We start from the raw sequence: 14,514 nt of genomic DNA, 5'->3' as shown, positions 1-14,514 counted from the left end.
CTCCGCCCCGGCTCCTGCTCCTCCCCGGCACGGTTCCGGCTCCGCCCCGGCTCCGGCTCCTCCCCGGCACGGTTCCGGCTCCGCCCCGGCTCCTGCTCCTCCCCGGCACGGTTCCGGCTCTGCCCCGGCTCCGGCTCCGCCCGCGGTGCCCTCACGGCCGGGGCGGGGCCCGGCGGGCGCCCACAGGGAGGCGGCGCCATCTGCCGGCGGGAGGGGGAGGCTGCGAGAGGCGCCGCCCGAGGGCGGTGGGGGGCGGCGCCATGTTGTTTGTAGTCCCGACCCCGCGCAGAGGCGGCCCCGCGCAGGCGCAGAGCGCTCCGTGCCGCGGCGGGCGGAGTGCGGAGGTACCGCGGTCCAGGTGAGCCCTGGGCCGGCCCCACGGGACCCCCCCGGGACCCCGCGGAACCGCCGCGGCTTTGGGATGCGTGGCTGCCCCTGGGCAGTAGGTGCCACGCGACAACGGCGGGCGGGCTGGGGTCGAGGGCAGCCGCGCCCGCGGTCACCGTGTGTCCCGCCGCGCCCCGGCCCCGGCGCCGCCGGGGGTGGTTTCGCCGCGAGGGGGGTCGGTGCCGCCGCTGAGGGGGGGCTCAGCGCAGCCCGGCCCCGCTGTGAGGCGCCGGTGGAGGGACCCGCTCCCCCCGCTGCGAGTGGGAAACGATCCTCGTCACGCCGGGCTGCGCTGGGAGCGGGGGAAACGCCTCGGAAGTGCCCGAGGTTATTGCGGAGATGGTTTTTTCATGTAAATAAGGGACGGGAGTGCGTCGGGCGTTCTGCTTTCTCTCATTTATAGCTTTTCTTTCGGGTGTTCAGATGTCAGAATTCTCGTTTGCATTATTTACTTCAGACAGCGCAAACTGGGTGTTTATCTTTAATTCGGCCCAGCCTTGTCGGAATATGAATGGAAAGGGAATAGCTTTTAAAAAATTTTGTTGATTTGAATCATCATGTCTCTTTTTTCTATTTAAGAAATATTTTGTATTTAGTATAAGTCACAACAAGAATTGAAAAGACTGTAGCAAAATCAGAGGCTTCTGCTATCTTAAAGAGCATCGTTATGAACAGCAGTACAGAAGATGGGATATTACAAAACAAGCGAGGCTGTGAGCCCTGTCCTGGCTGCTGGGAGGCTGGCGGCTCATGGCACTGCCTCGGGGTGTTGCACTGCTGATTGAGAGCCTGGGGTCTGTACCGTTCTTTGGTGGCTCTCAAGTCTGAGGAGGTTGGAGCCGGTGTGCAGTCGTGTCACAAAGTGTGGTCACACCATGAATTGCTGTGAGATTGGGGCTTGGCCACATGCGTGTTTGCTCCAGAGAACAGGAACTGTCTAGTAGGGATCGGGGGGTTGTGTCCGGGAAACCCAAGAGTCTTTGTGCTTGAATACTGAGGTGATGAGATAAATGGGGGTTCCAAGTGGAGAAGAATGCTCCATCCCTGGAAGTATTCAAGTCCAGGTTGGACAGGGCTTGTAGCAGCCTCGTCTAGTGGAAGGTGTCCCTGCCCATGGCAAGGGGTTGGAACTGGGGGAGCTTTAAGGTCCTTCCCAACCCAAGCCATTCTATGAAGAATCTGCTTCTGCTACGTGCATCAGGCATGCTTGTGAGCATCCCGTGTTCAGAGGACTTGGAGGCTCATTGCTTTAGTTTCTGCTTTGCCTTGTCTGTAGAAACAACAGTCTTCCAAATGATGGAGCCTGGCAAACCAGGTTTAGCAGCAGCGTATCAGTCTGGGGGGAAAAGAAAAAAGGTGATGTAAAGTCAAGGAGCTCAATTTAAAACTAGTATGAAGGTTTTCTAGTACAATAATTTCCTTGGGCTAGGTAAGCAGAGCTTACCAGATGTCTCGCTTAGTTAACTGGGGAAGAAGCAAGGTGATCAGTAGGATTCATCTGGATTATTGACCACTGGACTGGGGATTGTTGAGGGAGCTCAAGATGGGCAATGACTGTTCCAATTTCAATTATTTGTTTGGATTTTGAAACTGGTGTGGCACACAAGGCACCTTGTCTTAGGGCAGCAGCTTCGTGTGCCTTATATTTGCCTGGTATGGAGGTGTTTGCAAAGATAAAAGCTGGAAATGTTACACAATGAAAATTAAACAATATTATACAATGAAAATTATACAACTACTGCAAGCAGCATTATTGGAGCCTGTAACTATTTTCCTAGCTACTCATTCTGCATCTGAGGTTAAAAATTAATTGAAATTAATAACCATGTTTGATTTGCATTTTTCTAATCTCAGATTACCTTCAGAAACCCTCCAGTGCTCCCATTTGCAGCTCATATGTCACATTGGTCATACATGTCACAGTCCTCAGTGTTTTTCATTGGAAAGTGTAAGTGTAGTGGTACCTTTAGATTTCAGAGGCTTTATTATGTGCAACATGTGTTTTGGTTCCTTAAGGATATACTAGAAATTTTTTTAAAAAATACTTCTGAGACTTTTTTTTTAAACATTCCTCTGTTGTATGCTCAAGGTAAACATTACAGCAAAGTAGAAATATATAGCTATTTCAGTAAGAAGCACAAAAAACTAGTCATAGTATAGTTCAAGGACAAAGATAAAAACAAAAGAGAAAGCAATTCAGTTTTAAATTGGGGGGGGAGGGGTGGTTGTTTTTTATGTGTAAGAAGAGACTAGGGGTTTTAATTTTTAATTACTTAATTGTAATTCTCACAAACAGTAGCTTAGTTGCTTCCTGGAAAATGGTGAAGCCAAACCCTCAGTTCTGTTTCCATAGGCAGTGCTAACACCATAACCCGCCCTGAGCAGGGCTTATCTTGTGCTCTTGTGTCAGCTGTGTCTTGGATACAAGTAAATATGTCTGTGCTGCTTAAGCCAATGTTGGGCACTGTGCAGGGCTGGCTCAGGCTATTTTGTCTCTGTGAATATTATGGCCTGGTTTAACCTGTGATGGTTCCAGATGAGCAGAGGAGCGGTTAGGTACTGTTTCCTTGTGTAATGTTAGAGACAGTGTTCCTGATAGGTGTCTCCGTGCTCCTCAGTGGTTTCATGTTCGTGTGAATGTGGTTTGGGAGGAATAATAAAATCCTGTATTGCTTTCCCCTGAAATTCCCAGTGTTCTGGCCAGTCAGGTCAGTTATTAAGCCAAGCAGTTGTGATTTGGTCCTGCTGTGGAAAGGGCTGTGCAAAGCAGAGTTGAAGAGAGACTTCCATAACCTCACTTGGTCTTCAGTTCTGTTCTTGTAAATTCTGGATTGTAAATGGGATTTGCTGGATTTTTAATGATCTTATTGATCACTCACCGTTTTTCATCTGGTCATATCTCCTTGTATTCTGTGACTGGTATAGCACCATTTATTGCAGTAATTCAGCAGGTGCTGTGGGAAGCACGGAAGGAATAGCTCTGTTTTCATCTGACTATTGTCCTTCCTAGACTTGGATGCATTTCTGTATTTACAAAGGGTTTAGTTCCCCAAAGGGGTTTTCCTTATTTTACATAATATAAGAACAGTAGAGGTTTTAAATGTAATGTTTAATTTTAAAGTAACCTTTACTATTCAGCCATGTATAAAGCAGACTCTCTTTGTAGTTACCAGATGGACTAAAGATGTGAAACCAGCACTTTTATTCCCCCCACAAGAGCTGGATTTGTGACTTTTACCTGTGTGTTTGAACAGAGAAGATAGGCAGTCAGCTGCTTCCTTTTAATCTCTGTTTTGGTGATGAAGCTGTGTGTTAGACATCTTAAACTGATCTAAAGACTGGCTGCCATGCAAAAGGACTGGCGTATTCTTGCCCTCTCTTGTACCACCTTCAGCATTTACTGGAGGTTTTCCTGATCCAGTTCAGTTTGCTGAATAATCAGAGCACTAATCCAGCCCCTCTGTGTCCTCATCTCCCCAGAAGATCAGCTTTTGCCAGGTAAGTAGGCTGAGTGAGTTCACAAAAGGGCTGAGGAGTACCAGAGACATAATTGATTTTTATGGTGTAAGAACACTGTTCTTTTCTAAAAGTGACCAAAAAGAGAAGAGCATAAGGTCAGGTTGTATAATAGAAGCCTTTGCCTGATGGCCCTCTTGTCTCTTGTCATTTGTAGAATGTCAAGAGGTAGATGTTGTTTGCTTTTATTTTGTTCATGATTAATGCATTTTTCTTCTGTGAACTAGCCTGTGTCTCCCATCCACTGAAATGTATGGCACTGCCACATCCCAGGGAGATTTTTCCAGAGCACAGATTCACCTTGTAGGTGCTAACTACCTCTGTTTTGTTTTGAACTTGACAGCTGCTGGCTTCATTTCCTATCTCTTAGCTGCTGTATGGTTTGGACACAGTGAAGAACTGATCTCGATTTACCTTCTCCATTCAGCTGATAATTTTACAGGTTTCTGTCATATGTCACTGCAGCAATCTCTGTTTCCAGGCAGAAGAACCCTAGCCTGATTGATTATTCCTCATTCATATTTTCAAACCTTTTTCCCTTTTAAAAAAATATTTTCCCTTCCATTATGTCCTCTTGAAAGGAAGGAGCAGGCACTACATCCAGGATTTAAGATGCAGCCATTCTATATTTTTATATGGTAGTTTTATTACTAATAATTTTCTAACATTATTTTTTCATGCACTGAATGACTTTGAGCTGATGCTTTAATCAGTCTGTTGTGACTCCAGCAAGACTTTCTGAATGTTAATGATCAATTTGGAGTACACCACTCTATATGTGAAATAAGGACCATTTATCTTCAGACTGCTGTGCTGAATTTAGTCTGTTATTTTATTTCTCCATTATTACTCTCAGAGGTTTTTTCTGCAGATCTTCAGCCAGCTTTTCTCTTTGCTCTCAGAACAGCTTGTATGGTAAGGAGACTTTCACTCTGCTCGTTGCCCCTTTTTCCAGACTTTATGAATACAGTGTATAGCAGAGTGCTGCAAAAGGCTCCTTGCAGTCTCTCTCCCTGGGAAAAATAAACACTTATGCCCACCCTCTGTGGTCTGCTTTCAGCTGAATGTTAGTCCAGGCAGGGGCTTTCCCACTCAGGGTTTTCCCAAGTTCTCCTGATGTTGACTGTGCAGCAGTTCTGTCTGCCGTGAACGCTGCTTAGGGAGAGGCTCTGCATGTCCTGTGCCCCTCTGGCACTCCTGCCCCACAGTGAGCCCAGTCTGCAAACAGCTTGGACTGGAAATGAGCCCAACAAATTACAAATTAACGCTGATTTAGTGGTCTTGTACTGGCAGTACACCAATGCGGGGGTTTAATTAGAATCAGTTTAGTCAGGTAAGTGCATGTGTCTGTGCTTGCTGCTGCTGACTGAAACTGCAGCCTTACAGGCTGAACTAGTCTAGACTGAGGCAATGTGTCTGTGCATGCACTTCCTATTTCATATTGTCATGTTTGATGCTGTAGCTTAGCGTGGCTTGGTGTATGAATTACACCAGGTACTAATTCAGTCATTTTTGTGACTGTGTCTTGGATGGTTTCCCTGGGCTGAGGCGGGTAAACAGTCTGACTCTGGGTTAACATCTGGATTTCCTTAAACAAAGACAGTGATTAAGGAGGGGCTTTAGTGTATTTATGTAAATTAATAGGGGTCTAGTAATACTTTTTATCCTATATATGGACTTTATTCTAATTTATTTATAAGCATCATAAATACCTTAAAAATGTAAATGGAAATTCACAAATTTTGCTACTGATACCCTATAGCATTTTGTAAATTCTAGAATTATTTGGGGTCTGGGTACATTTAAGTTTTCTAAATACGTGGGATATATATCTTTAATGAAATTTCTGTTCACTAAATTGATTTTTCAGATCTGTTCTTGAAAATTTGCCTGGATTCTCCAGTACTGTTGTCACACAAAGTAGTTTTCTCCTGAGGGGTTTTTTGGACTGTCTTTGTGGGGAAACTGAAGTTAGGTGCTTATGTTTTTAATGGTTTCTTTTGGCTGTGGTAGTTTTGAAATTTATTACTTAGCCAATAAAATCGGGGCAGGGGCTGGGGTTCAGGTTGTGGAGGTATTTTTACCTTTGCACAGGCAGAAAGAAAAACTTGATTTGTGTAAATGTATAGTTTTATGACTTGGATTGGAAAAGGAGGGCTTGTGTTTGGGTTGTGCTTTGTCCAGATGGTAGAAGGTGGGGCTTGGGGTGTGGTTTAAGTCTGCTTTTCTGTGCTGCCAGCTCAAGTGCTGCATGGCTTGTCTCTCTCTGCCTTGGTGGAGAACTAATGTAATAGTGCTGGGAGTCTTGAGAAAGGACACACTGCACGGTTGACAAAGAAGTGTTTTTAACCATTTTATAAGAGCTCTACATTTGCTATTTTCCTTATGTAGATCATTCTGATACGGTTTTCCAGAAAGAAATGACCCTTGTTACAAATTAAACTTTCCTCCTTTAGCTTGGATGAAAAGATTATCAAATACATATCATATGGCCCTCAGAAAATCCAGGGAAGATTTTTTTTTTTTCATTTTACAATGCAATTGGGCTTTATCCATCAGCCAACCTAAAGAAAGGCACAGGACTTGGTGAAAATCTTAATGTGTATTAGCTCAGCCATAGAATAAAACTATTCTTTCCTGACATTTTTAAAGTAGTTAATTGGAAACATTCATTATTAAAAAAAAAAAAAAGAGTAAGAGATATATTTTTTTGTTGCTTCTAGCAGTAGGTGTATGGAACACTCAGCAGGTATTCCTGCCAATTCATGTTTATCAAATAGTCTGTGAGGTCACCTGTCAGTGAGTGGCCTCTCTGCTCCATCCCCACACAGGTGAGCATGGTCATGCTGCTGTGAGGTTGCAGTGCCTGTGGGGGGTCCAGGAGTACTTTGGAGTTGAGAGCAGAACTGTAGGACTGCAGGGCTGCTGGTTCACAGTGAGGGCATTGCTTTAAGAGAAGGGATATTATATTCAGCATTTTAAACTGTGCAATGCCTATATAATGCACTGTAGCTGCTGCTCTGATGATGTAAGAAACAAAAGGAAGGAGTTGTTGCTTAGAAGACTGTCAGGATGTCTCCTTGGTGAGACCTTGGCTTGCCTGTGTTAGCCTGTAGTGCTGGGCTGTAGCCTGGATTGTCTCCCTGGCCACAATGTGACTTGGTAGTGTTGGGCACTGTGCTCATTCTTGCTGCTGTGCCATAGAACTGAATTATTGTAACTGAAGAGTTGGCATAATCTAGGGCTCTCAACTGACATTTTTCAGTTACTGACCTGTCATTGTCAAGATTTCAGCACAAATGTCTAAGTTGCAAAAGAGCTGGACTTTTCCAGCAGAGTGAATGCAGAAGCACGGGGGAGCTGTAGCTTTGTTTGTACAGAAGAGCTCATGAAGTAGTTCACGTCATCTCTGCTTAAATGCCATATTGTTTTTTCCCAGTGCCACGTTGAAGAAAAAGCAAGGCCTCCACCGCAGAGAGCAGCAGCAGTATGGGCTGTGTGCTGTAGAGATCCAGGCGTACCCCAGCCTGGGAACGCTGCTGTATGGTGGCTCATAAGAGAGTAAAGGTTTAAAATATTCTTTTGTCCACACTGAGCAGAACCATTGCCCAGGTATTCAGTACCTTTTGGACACTTAATTTCTGTATTTGTAACTGGTTTTAAATGGACTTGGAGCTCATGGCTATCCTGCCCCTGGACTCAGTTGTGGGGCTGACCACATGAGGCAGGAGCCAGAGACGAGTTGTCTGTGATTTCAAGGGATCACAGAGTTTTTCTAATCTTCTACTAAAATGCCCCAAACAACTCAAAGTCCACCCTGCTGCCAGCCAAGCTTCAGGAGACACCTCCACCTCAAAAGCTTTTTCTCTGATCTCTTTGGTAGCAGTTGAAACCTTAGAAAATGGAAACCATGAGCATTTTTCCTGTTTCCAACATGCAAAAGTGTTATTGATGTGGAATTGGAAAGTGTGATGCTTGCAGTTGGAGAAGGTCTTTAAAAAACTTAAAGCCGGGTTGATTTTTGTTGTCCTGGTATTTGAATACGTGCTTGTCTGGACGTATTTCATGTGGTCAGAAGATCTGTGACCAGACTCTTTTGTCACAGTAATTGCTAAGTGATTTCTCTGTGGTTGTGCTCCAAGGGAAGGAGCCATCTCAGGTCTGTGATGGTTACTCAGAGGTGTTAACTTGCCTTAAAAGTGATTGTCACTCAGCCAGTGTTCCAGTTCCTGCCCCAGACTGCAAGGAAGTTAAAAACCTTTGTTGATCTGATTTCCCTGGGGGCTATCCTGGCTCTTCTGAACTTGTGTTGACATGCTGGCAAGCATAGAGGTGAAGGTGCAGGATAAGAAATGCCCTCTTCCTTATCGCCCTCCCCCTCCCTGTGGAAATACTCACAGCTTTTACCGCGGAGCAGGCAGCAACACCTCCCCTCCCCCCAAATCTTGCTTTCTGATATATCTATACTTTGGGTGGTAGATGGAAGATTTTTTACAATTTAGTATTTTAAAGATTGGACTGAATGATCTTAGAGGTCTTTTCCAATCTTAATGTTATCCACCTGTCTGGTCCCTCTCTGACCTGAGACCGTCATACCAGAGCAGTAAAGGAGACTTCTTGTACCCTTCTTACCAAATGTTTTTTTGCTTGTTTTGTTTTGTTTGTTTTGTTTCCTGTTGATGTTGAGTATGAATTGGTACATTTTGTGTGATGTGTACTTCCTTATTGTCTTCACTAATTCTTTGTAAAGGTATGGGAATGTTGGCAACGATTTCCAGATTTTAGGTAGCCTGACAGTCTTGTATCCAGGTATTGTGCAGTTCTTGAAATCTGGGAAGCAACAGTGTCAGCACCAGGGCTGCCTGGTCACGTGTACTCCAGAAGCTTCGCAAGGGTAATGAATCCATCAAGCCCTTTGGATAGTGATTGAGCTTACACTGTGAGAAATGGCTTTTGTTGTAACATTTGGTAGTAATTGCCTAAATGAAGTGTTTTCAAGGGGAATTCTAGGCCATTATAATTATATGTATGCTGCACTCACTCCAGTATAAAAATGTCTTTAAAACTATTTGCAGAGTTCACCAGTTGGTTTCTTGGGATGGGGCTCTTGTGCCTGTTCCCCGTGAATGCATTCCATTTCTGGCAGTGGTTTTAGGTGTTAGAAAATGATAATTCCTTACTGAACATTGTTTTCCTTGGCAGTGCGGTGACTTCTTAAAATGTCTAAGAAGTCTGTCATTCTGCCTTTTTTTTTTTTTTTTTAATTAACTGTGATATCCTGAAGGGAGCAGAATTTCTGTAGGAATTCCAGCATCAGCAGTGAAAAGCAGATGGGAATGTGCAGTGCTGGAGGCAGAGCAGAAGAAGCTTCTGGGAAGGGATAGTGAGCTAAGTGCTTGTGTCCCTTAGGGCTGAGCTGCAGGAAGTGTCCTCACGAGCTGGTTTGGTCTGGGGAAAAAACCTTAATCTTCTTTTTCCCTTGTTTAAAAAATGTTTTGTTGAGGTTGCAAAACAAGGACAAGACAGCCTTCAAATGCCAGCTTTGGAAAGGGTGTTGCATAGGATTTCTCAGACAGATGGAGGAGGCATTCACTGAGCACTATATTATCTTTTTTTGTCAGTAGTGGAAGAATAATCCAAGTTTTTCCTTGGGCCTTACAAAAGATAACCACTTTTCCCCCCTCGACTTTAATTGTTTCCTTTTTCTTTAATAGAGACAGGAGTTTCTTAACAATAAAAGCAATAAAACAGCCAGAGAAGCCTGTGATCCCTTCTAAGAAACGAAGAAATAAGAAATAGGATAAAGTCCATTGTATGGTATAGTAACCTTTGAAGAAATTCATAGTAGAATAGAAATACGAGTTTAAGACAGTGTATAAAGGCAGGAGAAATACTGTCAGTACTTCATGTTTGTAAAATAAGAACTGTTTAGGCAGACATTATTCAGCCATTTAGGGAGGTTTCCAGAATATGAGTCTCTCTGCTTTCTCTCATTGGTAGAAGTTGTTGGGGAAAAAAATTGAAGTGGCTCGAAACACATTGCACCAGAAAGCTTAATTCGTTACCTGAGCATTGTCTGAACTGAGAAGTGTAATGCAGATATCTTGCTTTTCAGTAGTTTTATTCCTTGATGTGATGTATTAATGTTTCCTCAGATCTCTAGCCTTCAAATGTTCTGGGCTATGGATTGATTATAAACATGGCACTTATGCTGCTATTTTTATCATGTCTCCCCATTAAAATGAACTGCTTATGTAGAAGCCATCATAAGTCACCTTGTTGGCCTAAAAATGACTTAAGCAAATACAGTTTTTGTATTGTCAAAATGTTCAGTAAGGAAAGGCTCACAGAGTTTAAATCCTGATCTTTAAATATTTCATTTAGTGAAGTCTGAAGTATTTTTATCATATCCTAAATCACTAGACTCAAATTTTATTTTGTGTTTTTAAGAAAACCCCAAGGTTTCTGAGCAGCAGTGATTCCAGGGTCTGGGACCTCAGCTTTCAAGACTGGCATTCACCTTTCTATCCATCAAGGGACTTGTTCCATGCCCTCAGTCTCTGCTTCCCTGCAGCAGGGTTCAATAATCTGTGGCTCAGAGGTACAGGGAAAGCCATGTTGTGGGGAGCAGAGGTACTCTCCTCCTAGCATCTTCTGGTGGCTCCAAGCTCCTGGGTGCAGTTGCAGTAGGAGGGGGATCTCTCTTCTCTTGTCTGGCCTGCAGTGGTTTCTGGGCAGCTGTTAGAAAGTTCCGTCCTTGTTTTACTGGCATGCCTGTATACTCCTCATTTTTAAGGGATCAACAGTCACATCTTAACATTGACAGCTGCTGCTTCTTCCTCTGAGCACCTGCATTCACAGTCACCACTGACCTGGTGAGAAGCTTGGTTGAGCAGTGCTGTCTTTCTCGTGCAGTGGCTAGATGAAGAGTGATGACTTTTATTACTGCTGATTGCATAATAGAAGGTAGAAAACAGCTTTCAGTCAGTTATGGTGAGGGTTCTATTTTACTCCAAACTGGCTGTAGAGGCATTGCAGGAGAAGTAGCCTTGGAGCTTTTACCTCTTTCTTGGTTTCTCCCCTGACTTCATCTTCATTTGAAGGAAAATGAAAACATTTAACCTCTGACTGAGGTGAATATTTAACAGGAATGTGTCAGGTGCCAGTGTACTGGGCTGCAATGCAAAGTGTTGGTCCCTTCATTTAAATGCAAAGTTATTCCATGCTGACTCAAAAGATCTCAAGAGAAACAAGACTACTTAATCCCAATGTGTGGTTTGGTGAAAGAACTGTGGAGAAAAATGTGTTATCCTGTGCTAGACAGGAGGTTCAGATAGATCAAAGAAACTGATCTCTGACTTCACTGTATTAATATCAACAGAAGAAGCATTGCCTGAAGGGTCCAAGAAGACCAAGAGTACAGCCTAGAAAGAGACCATGATGAACTTACTCAACTAAACCAGATCAAGCCATTGTTTTGAAAAGAAATTAATGCCTGAGCCTGTGATGATTCCCTCTGCACCCTTCGTTTCATAAAAGCTCTTGAACAAGGAGAGGAGTGTAGGACTTCTCTGCAGTGGATGGACACTTTTTGCAGCTCCTAGGTACTAACCTCATGTAGCTCATACTCAAATGGAGCAAATGTACATAAAAGGGCTAATAAAAAAAAAAATCAAAGTTGAAGTCAACTTGAGGTCAAGAGAGAAGTATACGAGCATCTTAAATTTAAAATTATGTAATAAAATAATTTTTAATGAAATTCCCAACTCTGGGAGTGGTAGGGGAAGCAGGGCATTATGTCAAAGGTTGCATGCGCATTTATGAAGGTTTGTGGCAGCATTAAGGCACACTTCTAAAGAGAAACTATCTCCCTGAGGAAGTGTGAAAGTCCTATAAAACAGTGAAATCATAGGAATAATCAACACTGGAGCTCATTATCAGCATAATCTGGCAAATCTTTTGAGTATAAGAGAACTAGAAAAGAGAGAGCTGATGAGAGAGCAAAGGCATGGAATTAGAAGACGGAAGGAGACGGAAGGAAGGTTTAGGACTTTGCACCTCGGAAAGAAGCCACTGGGAGGACAAAGGGAAGTAATAAAGCTTTATGGAAGGATGACTGGTGCAGGAGGTGAGTGAAGAATAACTGGCATTTCTGAGACCATGAGGACTGTTGGGATATCCAGTAAAAATACAGCTATAAATCAGACAGACGGAAGATTTATTTTATACAGTATTTTCACAATACTAACCAGTGCCAGAGAATGATACGGAAGCCAGAAGCACAGAGAAGTCAAAGTCAGAAAAATAAGCAGAAGACAGGCAACAAATTTATTTTTATCAGCAAACATACATTATCATAGTAAATGGAAGTTAGCTTTGAGGAAACATGAAAAAAATCCTGTGGTACTAAGTGATAAAGCAGCATTTTAAATTCAGCATAGTGAAGTAATGCAGCTGGAGAACAGCCCCCACTGTATGTGTACAGCAATGAGCTCTGAATTGCTTTTCCAGTCAGAGACAGAACTGAGGTTTATAATAGGCAGTTCTATCAAAATATTATCTCATGGTTTAGAAAAGCAAATTGAAAGTTAAATGCTGGTGGAAAAATAATGGTGATCAAACTAGGAAACAGTGGTGTGTAAGCTCACAGTGCGCCTGTGTTGTGAGTGCTGCCATGAGTTCTAGTCCCATCGCTCTCAAAGACCCAGTGAAACTGGGAGAGATTCTGAAAAGGTTGATGTGATTGATCAAAGCTGTGCAATGAGTTTCTTGTAAAGAATGATAAACAGATCAAAGCTCCTCAGTTTCAAAAAGATGTCTTTGAAGAGGATATGATGGAAGCACAGTCTTAGCAGCATGGCGTGTATGTGAACCCACTATTCACTGACTCTTTTGATAAAAGGACTAAGACCACCAAATGGAAATAGTGGGTGGCAGGCTCAAAACAAAGTGAGATATTTCTAAAATAGGAGCAGCACCTCCTCTTTTCTCTTTGGCATCAAATTTTTAATCTGCTGGAACGAATCCCTGGATTTAAGCTGATTTATTCTGCAGTTAACACTTCATCATAATGCTGTTCATGGGGCTTTGTAAGCTTAGCTCTAGAGCTCTGTTCACAAGAGAAATCCTTTTGAATGGTGGAGTAGGTATATGCAGCCTGGCAGGCTAAAATGGCCCCTTGGATCAGTTTTCATTGGGAAAATCAGTGCAACTTCTCAACAAAATATTATAGTAGAAATACTTGGTAAAGTCAAATACAGTTTCTGCAGCTCAGGACATACAGCCTCACCTTGTGTCTGGTGTTTTCAGGTTGTGATTGGAGTATTAAAACTTCTGGGACAGCAAGACCAAATATACCCTCTTTGTCTGGGATTAGCTGGGATGGTGGCATTTTCTTATGCTCCGGTGGTAGTTCCAGCTGCATCTACTACAGAAATAATATTACATTAATATACCAACCAGTTGCAATAGTGTTGTTTTGGGATTGCTCCACAGGAGTTAGAAAAGCAGAAGGTTTTGGATTCATGGAAACTGGACATGATTTCAGCATACAGGTACTATTTGTTTGTAGTTTATTACCTGTGCTTTATTTTATTTGCATATTTATTGACAATTAATTTCTTGCCATTTTAGGCCAATTTAGCACTTTGCTAAACATTTCTTTACTGAATTGTAAAGACAAACTTCACTAACTTTAACTCATAAACTGCTCAAGTGAATTGTGCTTTTGAGTTGTGTTTAACATCTGCTCCTGACCTGCAGAAGGGCATCTGGTCACAGAAGCATGTCATTATTTCCAGTTCATTAAATAAAAGCTATGACCTTAATCTGAAAATCCTTGAGATATTTGGAGTTTGAAAGAGTAGGGAGTGGAGTGGTGTAGTCTGCTGCTATTGCTGAGCTAACCCCTCACGGTCACTTGTGTGAGCACATGGTCTCAAGGACGTTGTGTCTCCCTGGAGGCACCTTGCTCCTGAGCAGGGCACAGCTGTGCCCAAGACTGAATCGGACTCTTGAGGTGCTGAGGAAGTGTTTGGTGGTAAGGTGGGTTATTATCGTTTTACTTCTAAAGTGTTATTATGATCCAGAGTAATCATATTACTGAGGTTTCACAGATAACTAAACGTCCTGTGTTCTGTGGGTGATCTCAGACCTCTCCACTGGTCAGCTAAAACTCATTAGCTGAAATTGCTGTGGACAAGGCTCTAAAGAGTATCCACACTTTGGTTCCCTCATGGTGGCTTAAACAAAGATGATATTCTTTACAATTGGGTCTGGCACCTGATTGTACCACAACTCACCTGACTAATACAGTCTTTCTTACATCTTACGACTACCCTTCTTCAGAACATTTAAAATATTTTCTGAGGATTTTTTTAGATACCACAGCTATAACACTGCAATACTGGACACAGGGTGCCATTTTCCAAAAGAATATGGCAATGAAGCTTGGAAAGGGAGGAAAAAAAGAGTAATGTTGGAGTGAATAAAATCAAATCAGAAGTAACTAAGGCTTTCATTTTATGTCTGAGATGCCTGCATCAGCTTAAATTCTGCTTAAAGGTTAATACGGGAGAAATGTGCAAGCAATGTTACAGAGAAGAAATACTA

At 42.9% G+C, this 14,514-nt stretch overlaps 1 protein-coding gene across 2 annotated transcripts in view; it reads left to right on the top strand.

Moving 5' to 3' along the window:
- Positions 1-237: 237 nt before the first annotated feature.
- NDRG3 (NDRG family member 3) overlaps positions 238-14,514 on the top strand; it is a 63,598-nt gene continuing 49,321 nt past the window's right edge. For both annotated transcript variants that reach the window (XM_082292807.1, XM_082292806.1), the window contains exon 1: positions 238-358. The gene's annotated coding sequence lies outside the window, so the exon portion shown is untranslated. The remainder of the gene's footprint in view (positions 359-14,514) is intronic.

Source organism: Coloeus monedula, assembly GCF_965178545.1.
Source record: "Coloeus monedula genome assembly, chromosome: 17".
Lineage (NCBI taxonomy): Eukaryota > Metazoa > Chordata > Aves > Passeriformes > Corvidae > Coloeus > Coloeus monedula.
This window is presented reverse-complemented; position numbering and strand designations above follow the sequence as displayed.